General features: G+C 42.9%; 1 protein-coding gene across 20 annotated transcripts in view; it reads left to right on the top strand.

Moving 5' to 3' along the window:
• FBRSL1 (fibrosin like 1) overlaps window positions 1–13,780 on the top strand; it is a 531,403-nt gene that overhangs the window by 488,562 nt on the left and 29,061 nt on the right. The gene's annotated exons all lie outside the window — the stretch shown is intronic.

Here is a 13,780-nt window from a genome sequence, read left to right as displayed (position 1 = left end):
GCCACTTGGAGCATGAGGCAGCCTGACAGCTCTGGGGAGCACCGGGTCTGTGGGAACAGCCCAGCTCTGAGCCCACCTGCCTGCCAAAGGGCTGGGGAGAAGGTTTTAAATGTCACAGGAACACCTACTCTCTGCAAGGGGTTATTCCATGATTTTCTTTGCTTCACATATCTATATAGGAAATAATGGGTGCTCTGTCCCTTCTGGCCTTATTTCTGTTTGTGGAGTCATGATAAGGTAGGCTGTGATAGTCCCATCATTAACATTAGTCATGGGCATATCGTGTAACAAAAACACTTTTGCTTGTGGATTTCATGTGACAATTATCCCACTGTGAGGTCCACAGCTATGGACCACTGGTAGCGCTTGCCATTTCCTGGGAACAAGCACATGCTTCTGTGTCGGATGAAGAGCTGCTGTTGCAATTTGGTTAGATACCCAAGAAAACCGCATTGGATGGGGCTGGGAAAGCAAGAAGGCAGGGCAGAGGGATGCAGATGCTCTGTGGTGTTCCATGCACAGCAGCCCAGCCAGACAGGTTTGCTCTCCTGCACTGCAACATCCCAGTCCTGTATTGCTCTGGTCCTTCAGCTTCATTTGTAATCCTTGTTACAATTGCATCTGAGAGCTGAGCAGGGCTTCCTGTTTCCCTTGTTAGAGCAGAAGATCAGTGGAAACGCAAAACACTAGATGCAGGATTGGTATCCCCACTTCAAGTCAGGGAGAAGGAAGCTAAAATGAAGACGTGAGAAACTGCTACCCCTTCTGTTTGATCTGTAATTGTGGTTACATATCTGTGTAGGTTCCTTACTACTGATAGTGCAAAGTAAATGTAAGTCAATTCACAGTTAGGGTGAAGAATTGGGAGGATGGTGTGGGTTTTATTACTTTCAGATATTTGGGCTAGAGGGTTTTCAGCTGTCAAAACTGAATCAAACTCTCAGCCAGTTTGCACACAACATATGTGATAGATTTTGCAAATTAATACGTTAATGTGGGAGGAGGTGGCTCCCTGAAACTCGCCGCTGGCAGTTTGGAGTGTTGTCCTTAAAACCAAAACCATATTGTGTCCTCAAAACCAGTGGCATCAGAACTTGGATTCTGCCCACTGGGAGATGAGGCATGTAATTTGTAATCATTGGATTGATTAACCATTTGGTGTCCATTAGAACAAATGCATTTCTTAAAAGAAGGAATCTTCTCTCTGCAAGTATCTACTATGTAATCTCCAGTTTGTTTAATATGAGCAAAGCTGCCTCAAACCATTGCTGACAGGCTGAGTTGAGGACCCGCATCATCACTACCACTTCTTTGTGAGCCCTTCTGGTGCTGAAGCTATGAATTGCTTCTAACTGTGCCAAGATCTCCTATCAGTCGCAAATACTTACCATTTAAAAGGCATGTAGATGTGGCATTTAAGGATGTAGTTTGGTGGTGTTAATGGTTGGACTCAATCTAAAAGTCTTTTTCCAGCACAAAAGGTTCTGTGATTCTATTTAGGAGCCTTGCCTCATGTAGGGGGCAGCATTCTTCCAGTCTGTGTGATCTGGATGTGATGAGGAGCAGGTGGCTTTGGGTAGAGATATGAAGGCTCAATTCTGACTTTACAGAGTACTGCTTGCAGGGAAATCCAGATCTAATGAGTGAAAGGTGTTATCCGCTGTGCTAATGTGGAGTGGAAACTCTAAAGTATTAGCTTGGACCCCACTTTTCCCTCCTAATGTGCAAGAATTTGGGATTACAGGAAATTGCCAAACCCAAGTTATTGCTTAACACCGGGTTTCTGCTTGTTTGTCTTTCTGCTGTTTATGAAAAACTGACGTGGAGAAGGCTTGAAGGAAAAATTTACAGTGAATTCAATAGGATTGTTGATACACATGGCAAACACGTGAAATCAAGAATATGAATTATGCAGCAATTACTGTCTTGGAAAAGTATCTGCAGGCTAAACCCAAATACTTGTCTCTTTCTTTCACCCAATACTGCAATAAAAATGTGCAGCAGTTTTGTATGAAACAGTTCCTGTGATTATCCTTACGGATGTCTGAGTGTTGCTGCCTAAGATGGAGGTTGTGCCAGCTCAGTTCTGTCTCAAAGGGTAACATGGGAATTGTGAGTTGTGGTCCTGCCTGGGAGGTAGGAGAGAACAGAGCTGTATGCTTTGGGGCTCCCAGCAAACTCTTGGCACCAAGAAAACAAAATACATCACTTAGTGCCTCAGTAAATGCTCAGCTGACTGGCTCTCTCTCACTACAATGAGTAGTCCTCATGCATGTCAGAATCACAAGTGCCTTCCATGGTCTTGACAACCTGCAGCTCATAGAAATTGTGCTGATGTTTAACAGTCATTGCAGGGCCACTACAGTGGGTGGAAAGGGGCTCCAAGGAATTAACAGGAAGAGGAGCAGAGCAAGCATTTGGGTTTACAAGTCTTGAGTTACTGTTTCAGGCTTTTTGCACATTCACGCTGGCATCACAGGGGTCCAGCACCTCTAGCCTTGTAAGGTTTCTTTCCAAAGCCATAAACCCTTATGCAAGAAGACATTCAAGAGTACCTTTTTCATTAATGGGGTGTGATTCCATTGCAGTGCACAACACAATGTTCCTCTGTTAGATCTTACTAGATGCCAGATCTTATATGATCCTCAAGCATATCCGGCACCAAAGTATTTCCAAAATTTCTACTGCCCATTGAAGAATTCACACTTCATCAAAGGAAAAAGCTGGAAGGAGCTTCACAGCTGCACACACTGAGATCAGGCTGAAGGTGTTTGCCTTCTGCAGTGCAATGAAGTATTCTTTATTGCATAGCAAGCCATTCTTCCTGTTTTGAAGGAAAAGAATAGCATCCCTCCTATTTTCCTTCTTGAGCATGCTGCCAAGCTGTCCTTCACATGCTCTTGCATTCTCAGAGTTTGTCTCCTTTTGAGCTACATGTAACATCTTCCAAGGTGGAGAGTGGAAACCATCACAATTTCTGAAGAATTGAGAAGAAAAGCTCCTTTATCATAAAACTTTCATTATCAGTAGCCAATAGATGTGATTCAACACCCCATGTGCAACGCAGTCCAGTTTTTCTTCGTCTTTGTAGTGGGTGTATTTAAAGGAGAAGTGGACTCTTTCAAGCTTAAAAAGCAAAAGGCCGTCTGTGGCTTCCTAATGCTGTTTTACAAACCTTTTTTGCCTGTGCTGTGCTTGTCAGTAGCTTTATTCATTGCTCACTCTGTGAATTAAAACATTGAGGCAGCTCCTGACATGCTTCTTCCAGTGCATCCTTTTGGAGTGGGTATTCGGTTGCCATAGGGACCAAATCCAAAGGGCACACACCATTCAAGTAAATGTTCCCTGATTAACAACTTGCAGCTTGTCCGTTAAATATTTTAATTATCCATGATGCAATTTGAAATGTTGTCTAATGTATTCAGTCTGCTAATTTTAATATCTCCATTTTTTTCTTAAGATGCTATTCCAGCACTAGAGCTGGATTTTGACCAGGCAGATAGGAGTGAGGTGGGAGACCTCAAGGTTCCTCAGCTTGTAGGAAAAATCTTCCAGTTTGTCTTTATCTTGACTCTAAATTCTCAAGGAAGTTCATGGAAAGAGGAGCTACTGCACAACTGCCAGCAAAATGGGGGCAGTTTGGTAACAGCTAGATGGATTGGCGTAGAGTAGTAATGTGCTGCTACTGACTGTAAGGGGAGGATCTGCCTGGAAGGTGCCTCCTTGTGCCCGGTGATGGAGAGCGAGGACAGTGGGAGGCTGCAGGGTATGTGAAGCTGCTGGTTGGAAAGCACTGGCCCCACTTGACAAGCACTGAATCTCAAGTGTCGTTTTCCCAATTATAAACGTATTAGTGCTAATGTGTTACTGAGCTGTGCAGGCTGCACTTAACAAATAAATAAGACAGGATTTTGCTAATTTGTGCATGGTCAGTCACTCCTTTCAGTTCCTGTTTAGCAGAGACTAAGTCACTTTGCAGCAGAACTTTCCATTCTCACCATTCCAGCCATAACATCGGGTATGGAAGTTAGTCAAGTTCCTGAGACAGTATCTATAAACAGGTCTGTTTGCCACCTTTTATGTCTTTCAGTTCTGACAGTCCTGGGCCAGAAAAGCAGCTTTGTCTTGCACACAGGCACCCCAGGTCTTTTTTTGCACTCTTCTGACATCTTGCAACAAAACACCACAGACTTTAAACAACAGAAAATATTACTGCTGCTTTTGTTATCCCTGAAAATTTAAATGGTAGGGTTTAGCACAGAGCCTCCTGCTTTGTGCTTGGAACTGAGGAGGCCAATCACAGCTGCCTTCAAGCAAATCTGGATGCCTTTGCTGTTCAGCATTGAAGATCAGTGGTTTAGAATGGTGTCAGTTAGGAGCCTAAACAGAATTTGTGCATCTTGGCATTTGAGTTATGGGGAAGGGGGATCCCACACAGTTACAAAGAATTCTCTGCTCTAAGTAATGCTCACTTAGTAATTTAAGTGGAGATATGATTCTTTGTATCCTTATCTATAGACTCAGGAAGGTGTGAAAATGGGGGGCTTTTTCCCTTAGAATTTTGGTTTTTACAGCATTTTCCTCTGCCCTGAGAAGCCAGTTTAAATCCGTATGTGTCTGTCTGGTTGCTGAATTTTGCTGTGCGTGTGTTAAAGGGTCTGTTGTGTGCTTCTGTTGTGTGTTTCCAGTAAAAATGTTTGGAAAGCCAACCATGAACACAGAATTTAATGCAAGTGGTCATCTAGAGACTTGAGATGAGCTCTCTTTCAGGAAATCTGTGTAGGATGTTGGATTTGAGCTGATGGAATTCACATGAGTAGCACATACCACATTCTAGATGAGAGAACAACATGATTTGATATTTCAAACCCCAGTAAAAATCTCTAGGTTTTTAGGCAGGAAGAAAACTGTGGTTTGGGCTCTTCCTGCTGCAGTGGGGAATAGATGATCTGTCTTTCACCCTCTCTTTTATAAAAGCTACTTGTGTGTCTAGTGATGGAAAGCCATGGAGAGATCCCAGTACTGCCCCTTTGCCTGCTTGTTTCCTTGTGTTGCCTGATTTGGTGTCAGCTTTCCATGTGTATGCTCAGCCTTGGCGAAGGCTGCTTTAATACATCTGCAGTGAGCCAGCAAGGGGGAAGAGCAGTAATGTGACACACATGGTAGACAGGATCCAGAGCCTGCAGGCTAAAGGGTATGGTATGAACTCATCTTGATTAATTTCATGGTGTGGGTCCATCACCACTTAATTGGCTGCCAATAGCTTCCCTAATGAAGGATGATGGATAGTGCTCAGGGGCCTGCTTGAAGGGTCCAACCCATGGGAAGCAAGGATGCGTGCAGAAATACGGCTCTCACCTGGAAAGGCCACGGGAGGTGGAGCTAAGCAGCATGGCAACAGTCGGAGGAGCCTTTTCCTTGCATCAAACAAGCATCAGTTGTCTTCCAAGACAGAGATGGTAATTTCTGTGACCCTGCATTCGCTTTGCTGGTTAGGGTAATCATCTCCTGTTCCCAGCAGAGATGATCTGGTGTTTGAGAATGTTCTTTCTTGCCTTTCTCTGGTTTTGGTTAGCAAGTGTGCTTTCTCAGCCAGCCATTGACTTAACTTCTCCAAGCTGGAAGGTCTGAAAGGTCACTCGCGCTCCTGCGGAACAGTCTCACTTTCTGATCCCTGCTTTGGATGATTCTTTGGGAGTTTGGAGTTCTCTGATGTCATAAAAAAAAATCAAAACCTTCATAAGGCTGTGCAGATGAAACAAAATTGTTGTCTTAGCCCATACAGAGTATTATGCAGCCTGGCAGATCCCTTCCTTGTAGCAATAAGAAAAGGATTTGGCATTTAACCTCTTGAAATTAAAGCAGAGTGTGAACTTCAATAGTTCAATCTTATCAGGGCTTTGCTAGAATAACAAATTGGGGAAAAATGTAACCATGTCTCCAATGTGACCTTGGCAGCTCTGCCCCTGTGATGTGAGAGATTAGGTAACTCTAAGCAGATGTCTGTTTATTGTGAAAATAATAGTTATAAAATCTTTTCTTTCCCCGGTTTGTTTGCACTCCCTGTGAAAGATGTGACAGAGAGAATTGTGGTCTGTGTGGAGCACTCTGTAAGAGGCTGCTCTATTATGCTGAGCAGTAATTGCTCTTGGAGGTTTGAGTTATCGATCTATTGGTGGGGGTTCAATTTCAGTGTAAAGACCTGTGTTCATGATTTAATTGGAGTGATTAATAACTCACTCGCAGGCTAGATGGGAATCAATACAGATTTCAAACAGCAGAAGTAGTACATTTTCTCCTGTAATGTAGTACTTGATGGTTTATTATTTGCTGTTGTTTGACTAATTAAAATCATAAGATTCCTTGGTATATAGGAGTTTTGTCTGTTTAAAAGCACACATCTGGAGTTGAGTATTTGTGCTTGCTTGCTTTCACGTTGGGGGCAGTTGTAATAGCTTATTTACCTTGTTGCTTGTGTGGCGCTCAGATTAGGTGTACAGTATGCCATTGCACGCAAAAAAACCCCATAACTAAACAAGACTAATTCACCTTTAGTAGTAACTACAAGAAGCTTTACTAATGGTTTATGGCCAGAGCAATAGAGTGGCTCTTATGTCACTAGTTTTTAGGCATCCAGCATCTGCTTGGGAGCAGCCCTGAGGAGATTTAACCCTGCAGCGTTTGATCCACCATTATAGCCTTAGATTAAAAGCCTGTATGAAACTTTCAATCTCATTACAACACCAGCATCCACAGTAGGTGCTTTAGCTGCAAATCCAGTTTCAGCTTAGCATTGAAATGTTGCCAGAAGCAGCATTGCTAGGAAAATGCAGTGTGACTTACTTTGGAGGGATTTGAATGGTGATCCTTCTTCCTTATGCTCTGGCCCCAATCCCTGTGTTTGGCATCCATTTTCATTCAACTCCTGCAGCTTTGGAGTGTCATCGTGCATGCTTACAGCTAACATGAGCATGGAAAGCTCCCAAATCTCTAGGAATAAAACATTCCATTAAAGAACCATAAAGCAGCAGATCAGGTCCATAGGTCTTACTGCTGAGGCTCTCAGTTTCTAGGGGAGGCCATGAAATCTTTCTGTGCTCCAAGCTTTCACAGTGAAGGCTCTTACCTACATAGCTGGCTAAGGAGAACATTTAACACAGTGGTTTTGAATCTTCTTGATTTGCAGAGTCCAATAAGCTTTCTACTGGAAGTGCAGATTCCTGTATTGCAAATTAAGTGTAATGACAACAGACCTTTTCTTTTTCATCAGCGTTCACAGATATGGTGGTATATACATGAGCCACAAACTGAAAACACTGATCCAGATGGAAGTGTTTCAATTTTAAGTAAATGTTTCCTTAAGTAATCTTTCCTACTGGTCCTGAAAGTACCAGAGTAAATGTAAATTGGCTGTGCTTGAGTTTGCAGTTGGGTGGGGAACTTGGCTGGAGTGGAGGGGAGCTGAGCCCAAAGCCTTTGGCTGCATCAGCATCACTGGGGTGGGTGGTGATGACCATGGATAGAGCTAATGCTAGGGAGTGCCCACATGGGTGTGAGAGAAGAGAGGAGATGTGTCTGTGTGCTCCCAACATGAAGCTCGTGGAGCATGTCAGCCTTCAGTCTTGGGTTTGCTGGCTTTGTGTTAAACATGCGAGATGCTTTCTTTGTCATGACTTTCTGAAAATGACTCGAAGATATTTTACTACTAAACTTGGATGCTTCAGAAAGGAGAGGGGGGGAAAGACACCCTTGGATGTTAATTCTGAGGACTAAGCTGACAGCTTTTTGCCACTGTTGCTTTCTTCTAGGTTGAAAAGCTGAAGGCTTGTTACAGCCCCAGCGTACAGCAATCTAGCAGGTTAAATGACTTGGGCAACACAGTTTATTAAAACTGGCAAGTGCTCGCTCCAGTTCTCTTCCTGATAGTCAAGGCTGTCTGGGAGAGTAATTGATAGTGGCAGCTGTTCGGGGGGTGTTTCAGATTGCAGCAAGACGATTTGACTTGACGGACAGCTCTGTACAAATGAACTGAGTGATAGGAGCTGGATCCAAACCGGGTTGCAGAGGAGCTCCCACTGAAAGCCATGAACAAAGCCCTGCTCCCTGCATGCAGGCCCTGCACTCGACAGCGCGGGTCCCAGGCCAGGCATGAGGGTTTGTGCTTATTCTCAGCTTACTTTCCTCTGTGAAAAAACACTGCAGTTGCTTGTGGAACATCCGCCAGAGGCCTGTGATGTTCTGAGGAGACCTTGTCACAGGAGAACATTTATTTGACACGACCTAACGTGTGCAGTACACTGCTGTCACGATGGAAATTTGGCTTTTGCTTCACTATAATGTTAAAAATGGTTCACGTTGCACACCATGGAGCTTTCCAGACAGCGGTTTTGTGTACAAGTCCCAAGTCTTTATTTCTTATCTTAATCTGTTTTACATTAAAATAGGTGGACGAGCTCAGTGTCCCACATATTGGGTAGCTTCTGTGTTGTAGCTCTGCTTGCCTTGCCTGTGCAGACCAAGCTAATTGTCTCATGTCTTAATAGTGCTTCCCCCCTAAAATGCAATGAAAAAGCGATCTATATAAAAGCAAAAGCCAGCTAGGGATAAAGAATTAGCACTTAAATATTGATTTTCACTTGTAAGCACTCTTACCAGTGTCAGTGCTATCATTGCCAATGCAAAATGCTTCATTCTCTCTTGTGCTTATACATGCTGCATATCCACAATACATTATGCAGCACTCTAAAAGCTCAGTTTTTTAAAAAAGAGGGTTTATTGGCTTTCACTGAATACACTCCTGTGGTAATTTGCTGTAAAATCATGCTCTTCTGCACTCATTCCCTGTGCTCATGGTTCAGAACTCGTCTCTGGGACTCATCAGCCAACTTTGAAATACTCAGCTTCTTGCCACATACGTCGTTGTAATTCCTGTGGTGATGCTTTTGCAGTGTTTCTTGCTGGAATTCTAATATGGAGCAGGGTTCATCACAGCCAGCCTGGCCTGTGTCTGTTTTCAAGGATGTGTACAGGGTGGATAGATAGGCTGCAGATGGTGGTTGTTGTGTTTCTTGGGAAATTGCCATTGGTAAAGATGTCATTGATGGATGTAGGAGAGGAATTTCTTTCTCACATCACCCCATCACCCTTGCTGTTTGAATACAACAAGGGAGACTGCAGAAAGACATCTGAATGACTCCACTTTTCTTTTTTTCAAGAGACAAAGGAAAGGCGTGCAAGCAAGATTAGATTATTTCCAATCACATTGTACGTGTGTTGACAGTCCCCTTTCAGCAGCAACCAGCAGCTTGCAAAGAGCAAGAGGCAGGGCTGGAACTGCTGGTACCCTAAGTACTGTTTGTATAACGCAGTAACTGCTTATTGGAGTTCTCAAAGCAGCCTTTACATGTTTAATCCCTTGCACTTGAGCTGCTGTTAATCAGCTTGAAAGCAAATTCCTGTAACAGAAAGGTTTAATTTGTGTCTGGGACTTTCTGTATTGTATTTAGCCTGTAATGCTGTGCAGTTATACCCTGGCAAGCATGTCGCCATGTGCAGCCATGGGGATGGGCAGCGCATGTTTATTCCAATCACAGATTCTGAATTCACAAGGTTCATGTTGGATCCGTGCTGATGGTCTTTCAGGTTCAGGTAGCTCCTTTTGAAACATACTTTTAGCAGCAAATTCAACTGTAGTAGACATTGGCATTTCCCTTACACTTCACTGTAAAAACTCTTGTTTTTACAGATGTACAGCAGCAGTAGCTGAAGATCTCTGCACTTTTAAAAGTTGCTAAATGTTTTCATCTTTACCAGGTTAAATTGGAATGGGACACAGCCCAAGACACAGAGGTTAAAACTTTGCAATACTCAAATGAAGAATCAGTCAGTCAAGGAGGCAGGAATTACTAATCCCAGGTTGTTGTTATTTTTCTTGTTAGAGCAGTTTCAGACCTTTCTTCCCTGTCCCTCCCGGTCATCATTCATCCCTGTGAGATCAAGACATGTTTCACTGTCCATTTAAGAAAACCTCTCAATAGAAGAAGTCCAAAGTATTTGGTTAGAAAATAAACAAAGTTGGCATGCTGAAAAGGGGTAGCACTCTGCATGGTGGAGAACGGCAGATGTGATCCAGCCTTCCCATAGCATGGCTGAAACATGAATCATTGCAAATGTCAGATTTCCTATGAAGGGACGAGCTGAACTGACATGCGTTCAGGTTTAATTAAGGTTGAATTATTGGAGCTGACTGTCAAGTCTTAGGCAAATTGGCTCAGCCTGTTACCATTAAGCACAAAAATTACTCCATAAAAATAAACATGTTTTGCCTCTAGAACATTCAGGTGTGGTTTGATGGGCCTGTGTGTTTGTTGAGGCAGTTGTGCTTCAGCTTCATCAGCTCCGAAGCAGTAGATGAGGAGCTACAGAAATTTCTGAAAGGATCTTGATGAAACCTGATCCAACATGCACAAAAAGGAATATTTGGTTTCTTTCCTTGGGATATTTTCATATGTGACCAGCAGTCAGCCCAGTCAATTGGAAGGAACTTGGGCATACAAAAGTATAGTTCCTATAGGAGGGATAGTTGAGCATCCTGCAGAGAAACTGCAGAGGTTGAGATCATGATGAAAATGGGCAACATCTCTTCTTAAAATCATTAAAATTAACTCGGGGATTTCAGGGAAGATAGCTCAGAGACTTCCATGTGAATGGAAAAGAAAGTCTTGAAGAGGAGATTTTTGTGACAAGTATCATGATAAGGATCTTGTTAAGTACCTAAAAAACCCTAAGGTAATTATAGCCTTCAGAATTCGTTGTTTGGTTGCACAGGGAAAGTACTCCTCTTGGGTATGGTTAGCTACTGAGTGGTACTGGAAACAGGCACTGAACAGGTAGGAATAAGTGTTGATAAAAGTGTCAAAGAAAGAAGCTTGTCCTGCCTTTGTTCACATGTGATTTCCTTCCATTCACCTATTGCAGTTCACCCTCAAGTCAGCCACATGAAGCAGCTTCTCTGTCTTTTATTGCACCACAGCCATCAGAAGATAAAACAGCAAAGTCACCAAAACACCAGGATTCACCCACCATCATCCTTCCTGTGTGGTGGCTGCGGTGACATGGGGATTTTGCTGTCTCTCACATGCTTCTCCATGCTTGCCTATGAATTCACACTGTATCTTTCCCTTCTCACTGCTTATCTGCTTTTGCTCTGTGTGGCTACAAAAAGAAGATACACACACTCATGCCTGTAGCTTTTCCAGAGGGAGGGGAAAGGCATTGGGCTATTTTCACTGTTGTTAAGAATGAAACACAGGAAAATTTCAGTATTGCAACCTGAGAGATGCAAGTTAGCAGCAAAAATCAGTCAGTACCCCTAGTACCAACTCATACAACCAGGCTGGCTGGTCAGTGCAGTCAGCATGGGAGCATGAGCTTTTGCTTGAAGAAAATTGCAAAAGAAAACTAATGCAGAAACCACAGGGAATCAATAGTTGTACATAACACTGGTCAAGCAGCTGCTTTTAATACAGGACTTCATTGATTTGTTTTGGATCTAATTGATTTTATACTCAACTAATTTTTGTGGTGCCAGTGTGTTTTGAATATATACCAGTTGTCTGCATTGTCTGTAATTACACAATAAGTTTAACTGTAGGAAGAGGCCTGTTGGATGGAAAGAACTGATAGGCTCTCAGGAAACTTATGAATGAATCAAGAATTAAACCAATTTCTTTTAATGGGTAGCTCCTGAAAAACAGTGGGATCTACAGCTGTGGGATCCACCTCCCAACTGCCAAGTGCTCTGCCAGTGGCCCACAATGGACTCAATAATATCAGGCATGGGAAAGTGATACTTATGTCATCTTTGTCCTACTTCTGGCTAAGTTCTAGGCTCTCAGGAAACCTATGGATGAAACAGGAATGAAACACAATTGCTTTTAACGGGTAGCTTCTGAAAAACAGAGGGATCTGCACTGGGCCTCTAAAATGCCCAGTGCAAGGATTCCTGACTTGACTAGTCAATGGTAATTTTTCAGTTGAGGAAAATTTATAAACATATGTGTCATTATAAAAAATAAAAGTGCACAAGAGAAATTTCTTTTAGAAATAAATTCTTTGACACCTTAAATAACATTGGAACCAAGTCTGGGTGCATCTCAGAACCAGGGTACCTGTGATTCATGATCTCATATTTGAAAAAGAAATTCACTGAAACAAGAGTTAGCCTTATATTTGTTGTAGGGAATAATTTAGGACCTCCAGACATTGTGTCAAACCTGTGAAGATGTATAAGGTGCTGGAAAGTACAGGGTTGATCATACTTGCGGCCAGCCAAAGTACTAGTGTCTGGAAAGACTTCTGCTCCTGTTATTTGTGAGTTTCAGGCCATACGTCCTCAGCCTTCTTCAGCTGTTAAATACAGTTCATGTTTCTGTTCATTCTTTTTTCACGTTCCAAATTTATACAGATTTATTAATTGACCGATTGATTGATTGATGAAAGAAGTGGTGCAATGGTGAGTATGCAAGCAGAGCCAGCTGCACTGAGGGAAACTGCCTTTCATCTCAAGGAAGGAGATGCCATCACCACGCAGGCATTTTCTGTACAGAAGGCGAGCGGTTATGCTACAGGTTCTGATTGATGCCTGTCCTCCTCTCACCTAACACCAGCAGGGTGGTGTTCAAGTCTCCCAAGCAGCAGCAGTGATGACTTTTGGCCTCACATAGGTTGTGTTCACAAACGCTTGGTTGGAGCATCTGCACAGCCGGAATTAGCCCATGGTGTGTGTTGTGTGTTATTTCCACACCTCCTACATCAGGAACTTTGATGTCTCAGTCCTTTGATGAGAAGGGAAAATTTCAAAGGTGGAATTTGTCCATGAGGATGTTGGGAGCATGTTAATGAGTGTAGGTAGCATCTCTTGCATGTCTGCAAGCCAGCTAAACGCAAACAGCCCCCAACACATTTTAGTGGACAATAGAAGTATGTATCCTAAAAGTGAGATTGAAGTGCTGCGTGTGCAGTGGGATGTATGCATGTGAAACAACACTAGTTCTTGTAACCCCTTGTCTTGTAATTGGAGGTATTTGTGCACACAAGGATACACAGATAATGTTAAAAAGGGAGTCACAGTGGGAGTTGAATCATGTTCATGTTGGTCCTTTCACTTGTCTTTGACCTTTGGATACTGTTTGATCTGAAATACCTGTCTGTTCCTCCCTTTTCTCTTTCCAGCCCTTTGGGCTGCTTTGTTTAGCTTAATTTGGGAAAAAAAAAAAAGAAGTACTTGGCATTGTAGACTGAGTAATTCCATATGGAATTCTCACTGTAGGTGCATTTTGCAAGGTTGCAGCATTCCTGATAGTTTTGTTATGCTGTGCATACAGGCATGTGCAATACTTAGGGTGAGCAGGACTACACCTGGCTTCTCACTGCACTTCTGACCGGATTTTTCCAGCCTTCTCTGTTCCATTCTTCCAAGCAAGCGTGTGGCCAGGGAGCAGCAGTGACATGGCTTTGCTGCAGACCTTTGCTACACGAAGATCCCAAGTAGCCTCCTCCCTAGAAGCCACATGGGATTATCATGAATGATTACTGCTTGGGTCTCAGTGTGTTGTAGCTGGAGTTGAGCCTAAACACAGTATAGATTGAAAGAGTGTTGAGAAAATGAAATGTCTTCATGTTCTTGTGTTTGTGAGCTCATTATCAGCCTTAAAACTTGGATTGAGCAGGAAATACTGTAGCAGTAACTTGAGATAGGTTCACACTCCTACTGTATGTA

This window comes from Melopsittacus undulatus, chromosome 12 (assembly GCF_012275295.1).
Source record: "Melopsittacus undulatus isolate bMelUnd1 chromosome 12, bMelUnd1.mat.Z, whole genome shotgun sequence".
NCBI classification, from domain to species: domain Eukaryota; kingdom Metazoa; phylum Chordata; class Aves; order Psittaciformes; family Psittaculidae; genus Melopsittacus; species Melopsittacus undulatus.
The sequence above is the reverse complement of the archived record's forward strand: the minus strand, read 5'-3'. Positions and strand labels throughout refer to the sequence as shown.